Source organism: Rana temporaria, chromosome 5 (assembly GCF_905171775.1).
Source record: "Rana temporaria chromosome 5, aRanTem1.1, whole genome shotgun sequence".
Lineage (NCBI taxonomy): Eukaryota > Metazoa > Chordata > Amphibia > Anura > Ranidae > Rana > Rana temporaria.
In genome coordinates, this window is record NC_053493.1 from 4464189 (window position 1) to 4471473 (window position 7285).

At 50.0% G+C, this 7285-nt stretch overlaps 1 long non-coding RNA gene across 1 annotated transcript; it reads right to left on the reverse strand.

Moving 5' to 3' along the window:
* Window positions 1-5538: 5538 nt before the first annotated feature.
* LOC120939742 lies at window positions 5539-6872 on the reverse strand. Its single transcript, XR_005749365.1, has 3 exons — window positions 6843-6872; window positions 6413-6508; window positions 5539-6078 (listed from the first exon to the last, which is right to left on the reverse strand). It is a non-coding gene; the product is annotated as an uncharacterized LOC120939742 (long non-coding RNA).
* Window positions 6873-7285: the final 413 nt, after the last annotated feature.

Sequence of the window (7285 nt, forward strand, 5' to 3'; positions counted from 1 at the left end):
AAGAACTGCGGCGGCGTAACGTATCGTAGATACGTTACACCGCCGCAAGTTTTCATCGCACGTGCCTGATTCACCAAGCACTTGCGATGAAAACCTACGCCGGCGGCCTCCGGCGCAAGACGGGCCAATTCAAATGGGCGTGTGCCATTTAAATTAGGCGCGCTCCCGCGCAGGACCTACTGCGCATGCTCAGTTGCGCAATTCCCATTGTGCTTTGTGCGCCGTGACGTAATTTTTTCGAACGGCGACACGCGTAGCGTAATTCCGTATTCCCGGACGGCTTACGCAAACGACGTTCATTTTTAAATTTCGACGCGGGAACGACGGCCATACTTTAGACAGCAATACGTTTGCTGACTAAAGTTAGGGCACCCAAAACGACGACTAACTTTGCGACGGGAAACTAGACTAGCTGCGACGTAGTGAACGCGAAAATCCGTCGGGGATCGCCGTAACTCCTAATTTGCATACCCGACGCTGGTTTACGACGCGAACTCCCCCCAGCGGCGGCCGCGGTACTGCATCTTAAGATCCGACAGTGTAAAACAATTACACCTGTCGGATCTTCTGGCTATCTATGCGTAACTGATTCTATGAACCATCCGCATAGATACTCTGAGAGATACGACGGCGTATCTCTGCTGTAAATCTGGCCCAATGTTACTTTGTATCTCTATCTCCCGTCTGATCAATGTTTTCTCAAATACACTGATTAGTTTCTATGCGGAGCTGCACCAGATTCTGAGAGCTCCAGTATTAGTAAATCCCCTCCCCCATTGTCACCCTCTACTGCCTTGGTGCCCAACCTGTGGCCCCTTGGCACTTACCTGGCACTCCTCTCTGTATTTATTACAATGACTTTTAGAGGACAAGCAATTTATTACTTCATAACATTGTCTGCGCCGTTCCATTCCTGGATCTGACAGAGAGAATTACTATACATTGTGACCCCGAAATGTGGAATCATTGATCAGAAATGACACCGTGATTGGCGGGATCCTCCTCCAGTCTGTAGTGGGTACAGGGAGGGTAAGTGTTAGGGTGACCCCCCTGTAACCCCAACACTAATCCTCCATGAACCCCAACACTAACCCTCCCTGTAATCCCAACACTAACCCTCCCTGTAACCCCAACACTAACCCTCCCTGTAACCCCAACACTACCCCTCCCTGTAACCTCAACACTAACCCTCCCTGTAATCCCAACACTAACCCTCCCTGTAACCCCAACACTAACCCTCCCTGTAATCCCAACACTAACCCTCCCTGTAATCCCAACACTAACCTTCCCTGTAATCCCAACACTAACCTTCCCTGTAATCCCAACACTAACCTTCCCTGTAATCCCAACACTAACCCTCCCTGTAATCCCAACACTAACCCTCCCTGTAACCCCAACACTAACCCTCCCTGTTATCCCAACACTAACCCTCCCTGTAACCCCAACATTAACCCTCCCTGTAACCCCAACACTAACCCTCCCTGTAACCCCAACACTAACCCTCCCTGTAATCCCAACACTAACCCTCCCTGTAATCCCAACACTAACCCTCCCTGTAACCCCAACACTAACCCTCCCTGTAACCCCAACACTAACCCTCCCTGTAATCCCAACACTAACCTTCCCTGTAATCCCAACACTAACCTTCCCTGTAATCCCAACACTAACCCTCCCTGTAATCCCAACACTAACCCTCCCTGTAACCCCAACATTAACCCTCCCTGTAACCTCAACACTAACCCTCCCTGTAACCCCAACACTAACCCTCCCTGTAATCCCAACACTAACCCTCCCTGTAATCCCAACACTAACCCTCCCTGTAACCCCAACACTAACCCTCCCTGTAACCCCAACACTAACCCTCCCTGTAATCCCAACACTAACCCTCCCTGTAATCCCAACACTAACCTTCCCTGTAACCCCAACACTAACCCTCCCTGTAATCCCAACACTAACCCTCCCTGTAACCTCAACACTAACCCTCTCTGTAATCCCAACACTAACCCTCCCTGTAATCCCAACACTAACCCTCCCTGTAATCCCAACACTAACCCTCCCTGTAACCCCAACACCAACCCTCCCTGTAATCCCAACACTAACCCTCCCTGTAACCCCAACACTAACCTTCCCTGTAATCCCAACACTAACCTTCCCTGTAACCCCAACACTAACCCTCCCTGTAATCCCAACACTAACCCTTCCTGTAATCCCAACACTAACCCTCCCTGTAACCCCAACACTAACCCTCCCTGTAACCCCAACACTACCCCTCCCTGTAACCCCAACACTACCCCTCCCTGTAATCCCAACACTAACCCTCCCTGTAACCCCAACACTAACCATCCCTGTAACCCCAACACTAACCCTCCCTGTAACCCCAACACTAACCCCCCCTGTAATCCCAACACTAACCTTCCCTGTAACCCCAACACTAACCCTCCCTGTAATCCCAACACTAACCCTCCCTGTAACCTCAACACTAACCCTCCCTGTAATCCCAACACTAACCCTCCCTGTAATCCCAAAACTGACCCTCCCTGTAATCCCAACACTACCCCTCCCTGTAACCCAACACTAACCCTCCCTGTAATCCCAACACTAACCCTCCCTGTAACCCCAACACTAACCCTCCCTGTAACCCCAACACTAACCCTCCCTGTAACCCCAACACTAACCCTCCCTGTAACCCCAACACTAACCCTCCCTGTAATCCCAACACTAACCCTCCCTGTAATCCCAACACTAACCCTCCCTGTAATCCCAACACTAATCCTCCCTGTAATCCCAACACTAACCCTCCCTGTAACCTCAACACTAACCCTCCCTGTAACCCCAACACTAACCTTCCCTGTAATCCCAACACTAACCCTCCCTGTAATCCCAACACTAACCTTCCCTGTAATCCCAACACTACCCCTCCCTGTAACCCCAACACTAACCCTCCCTGTAACCCCAACACTAACCCTCCCTGTAATCCCAACACTAACCCTCCCTGTAATCCCAACACTAACCCTCCCTGTAATCCCAACACTAATCCTCCCTGTAATCCCAACACTAACCCTCCCTGTAACCTCAACACTAACCCTCCCTGTAATCCCAACACTAACCCTCCCTGTAACCCCAACACTAACCCTCCCTGTAACCCCAACACTAATCCTCCCTGTAATCCCAACACTAACCCTCCCTGTAACCTCAACACTAACCCTCCCTGTAATCCCAACACTAACCCTCCCTGTAACCCCAACACTAACCCTCCCTGTAACCCCAACACTAACCCTCCCTGTAACCCCAACACTAACCCTCCCTGTAATCCCAACACTAACCCTCCCTGTAACCCCAACACTAAACCTCCCTGTAACCCCAACACTAACCCTCCCTGTAACCCCAACACTAACCCTTCCTGTAACCCCAACACTAACCCTTCCTGTAACCCCAACACTAACCCTCCCTGTAACCCCAACACTACCCCTCCCTGTAATCCCCAACACTAACCCTCCCTGTAATCCCAACACTAACCCTCCCTGTAACCCCAACACTAACCTTCCCTGTAATCCCAACACTAACCCTCCCTGTAACCAACACTAACCCTCCCTGTAACCTGAACACAAACCATCCCTGTAACCCCAACACTAACCCTCCCTGTAACCTCAACACTAACCCTCCCTGTAATCCCAACACTAACCCTCCCTGTAACCCCAACACTAACCTTCCCTGTAACCCCAACACTAACCCTCCCTGTAACCCCAACACTAACCCTCCCTGTAACCAACACTAACCCTCCCTGTAATCCCAACACTAACCCTCCCTGTAACCCCAACACTAACCCTCCCTGTAACCCCAACACTAACCCTCCCTGTAACCCCAACACTAACCCTCCCTGTAACCCCAACATTAACCCTCCCTGTAACCCCAACTCTAACCCTCCCTGTAACCCCAACACTAACCCTCCCTGTAACCCTAACACTAACCCTCCCTGTAACCCCAACACTAACCCTCCCTGTAACCCTAACACTAACCCTCCCTGTAATCCCAACACTAACCCTCCCTGTAATCCCAACACTAACCCTCCCTGTAACCCCAACACTAACCTTCCCTGTAATCCCAACACTAACCCTCCCTGTAATCCCAACACTAACCCTCCCTGTAACCCCAACACTAACCTTCCCTGTAACCCCAACACTAACCTTCCCTGTAATCCCAACACAACCCCTCCCTGTAATCCCAACACTGACCCTCCCTGTAATCCCAACACTAACCTTCCCTGTAATCCCAACACTAACCCTCCCTGTAACCCCAACACTAACCCTCCATGTAACCCCAACACTAACCCTCCCTGTAATCCCAACACTATCCTTCTCTATTCCTGTGTCTTGACCATCCTTGATATAAATGGTGAAGTTGATAAAAGTTTTGTGGAAGAAAAATAAAACCACACAAAGGGCCTTTTTGGAATAAGGTTTAATAAAACACACAATGTAACAATCGCACACAATATGTGACCAGTAGTGCTTCTCAAAATGCGTAAAATAACACTGGACATGCGCGGCGTTGTGTATATACAAGAAGTGAATTCCCTGCGAGACAACTTCCTTCAATGAGAGGAAAAAAGAATTCCTAAATCGGTGTCAGGAATGGAAATTGAGGCTCCTCACCACTGCTAGGAGGCCCAGATACGACTTTATTCCGGTAGAAGTCACCGGGAACAATCCAAAGACTACCCAACGCGTTTCGGCGGCCTAAAACACCCCCTTCATCAGGGCTTGCCAACCCAGCTGCTGACAAGACCTGAGCTTGTGATCACACTGGAAGGTCACTTCTCGTCCATTCACATTGGCCCGGATTCAGTAACAATTGCGCTTTTTTTACGGAGGCGCAGGGCAACGTTTTTGCCCTGCGCCCCCGCAATTTTTTTGCACTGCCCTCGATTCACAGAGCAGAAGCTCTGTAAATTGCGCGGCGCGCTGGCGTAAGCGCGCGCAATTTAAATGATCCCGTAGGGGGCGGGAATCATTTAAATTAGGCGCGTTCCCGCCCGATCGTAGAGCGCATGCTCCGTCGGGAAACTTTCCCAACGTGCATTGCGGCAAATGACGTCATTTGCTTCAAAGTGAACGTCCAGCGCCATTCACGAATCACTTACGCAAAGTACGTAAATTTCTAATTTCGCGACGCGGGAACGACGGGTATACGTAACATTGGCTGCGCCTGCTAATAGCAGGGGCAGTCTTACGCAAAAACCAGTGTACGGAAACGACGTAAATTGCGTACGCAGGGCTCGCGCAACGTTGTGAATCGGCGTTAGTATGCAATTTGCATACTATACGCTGAGCACAATGGGAGCGCCCCCTAGCGGCCAACGCAAGAATGCAGCCTAAGATATGCGGGCATAAGAGCCTTATGCCGGGTAGATCTTAGGCTGCAGTCGACGTAACGAGGTTCCTGAATCAGGAGCATTCGTTACGCCGGGGCAAGTAAGCAATTGCGCTGTGTTACCTATGGTTACACAGGCGCAATTGCTTCTTGAATCCAGGCCATTGTCTTCAGTCAAGCCCTGATGAAGGGGGGCGTGTTTGCACCCTGAAATGTGTTGGAAATATTTTGGATTGTCCCCCCTGACATCTTCTGGAATAAAGTCATTTCAGCAGTAGAGTGGTGCTTCCATTTATATTTTTGATAAATTTCATCCATCCTTGATATGGTGTTCCAACAGTTGGCGCTCGTCCTCCAGCATTCCTCTTCATTCTAAACGCTGTGCATGCGCAGGGCGCTCTCTATCTCCCACTCCCACAGCACAGCGGCTTAGTTTGGGGGAGACTTCCCCTCACTTCCTGACCCAGCAATACAGCCAGGAAGTAGGAGGAGATCTCTCCAAAGCAAGAGGATGTCCCCTCCTAGACTAGCTTGGCTTTACATACTTTATCCCAACACTGAAACCTCACCCAGCGCTAAACCCGAAACCTCACCCAGCGCTAAACCCAAAACCTCACCCAGCGCTAAACCCGAAACCTCACCCAGCGCTAAACCCGAAACCTCACCCAACGCTAAACCCGAAACCTCACCCAACGCTAAACCCGAAACCTGACCCAACTCTAAAGCCGAAATGTAACCCAACACTAAACCCGAAACCTCACCCAACCCTTAACCCGAAACGTAACCCAACACTAAACCCAAAACGTAACCCAACGCTAAACCTGAAATGTAACCCAACACTAAACCCGAAACCTCACCCAACCCTTAACCCGAAACGTAACCCAACACTAAACCCAAAACGTAACCCAACGCTAAACCTGAAATGTAACCCAACACTAAACCCGAGAACTCTCCAAATCAAGAAGATGTCCCCTCCTAGACTAGCTTGGCTTTACATACTTTATCCCAACACTGAAACCAAACCCAACGCTAAACCCGAAACCTCACCCAGCGCTAAACCCGAAACCTCACCCAGCGCTAAACCCGAAACCTCACCCAGCGCTAAACCCGAAACCTCACCCAACGCTAAACCCGAAACCTCACCCAACGCTAAAGCCGAAATGTAACCCAACACTAAACCCGAAATCTCACCCAACCCTTAACCCGAAACGTAACCCAACACTAAACCCAAAACGTAACCCAACACTAAACCTGAAATGTAACCCAACACTAAACCCGAAACCTCACCCAACCCTTAACCCAAAACGTAACCCAACACTAAACCCAAAACGTAACCCAACGCTAAACCTGAAATGTAACCCAACACTAAACCCGAGAACTCTCCAAAGCAAGAGGATGTCCCCTCCTAGACTAGCTTGGCTTTACATACTTTATCCCAACACTGAAACCAAACCCAACCCTAAACCCGAAACCTCACCCAGCGCTAAACCCGAAACCTCACCCAACACGATAAACCCGAAACCTCACCCAACACGATAAACCCGAAACCTCACCCAACACGATAAACCCGAAACCTCACCCAACGCTAAACCCGAAACCTCACCCAACGCTAAACCCGAAACCTCACCCAACGCTAAACCCGAAATGTAACCCAACACTAAACCCGAAACCTCACCCAACCCTTAACCCGAAACGTAACCCAACACTAAACCCAAAACGTAACCCAACGCTAAACCTGAAATGTAACCCAACACTAAACCCGAAACCTCACCCAACCCTTAACCCGAAACGTAACCCAACACTAAACCCAAAACGTAACCCAACGCTAAACCTGAAATGTAACCCAACACTAAACCCGAGAACTCTCCAAAGCAAGAGGATGTCCCCTCCTAGACTAGCTTGGCTTTACATACTT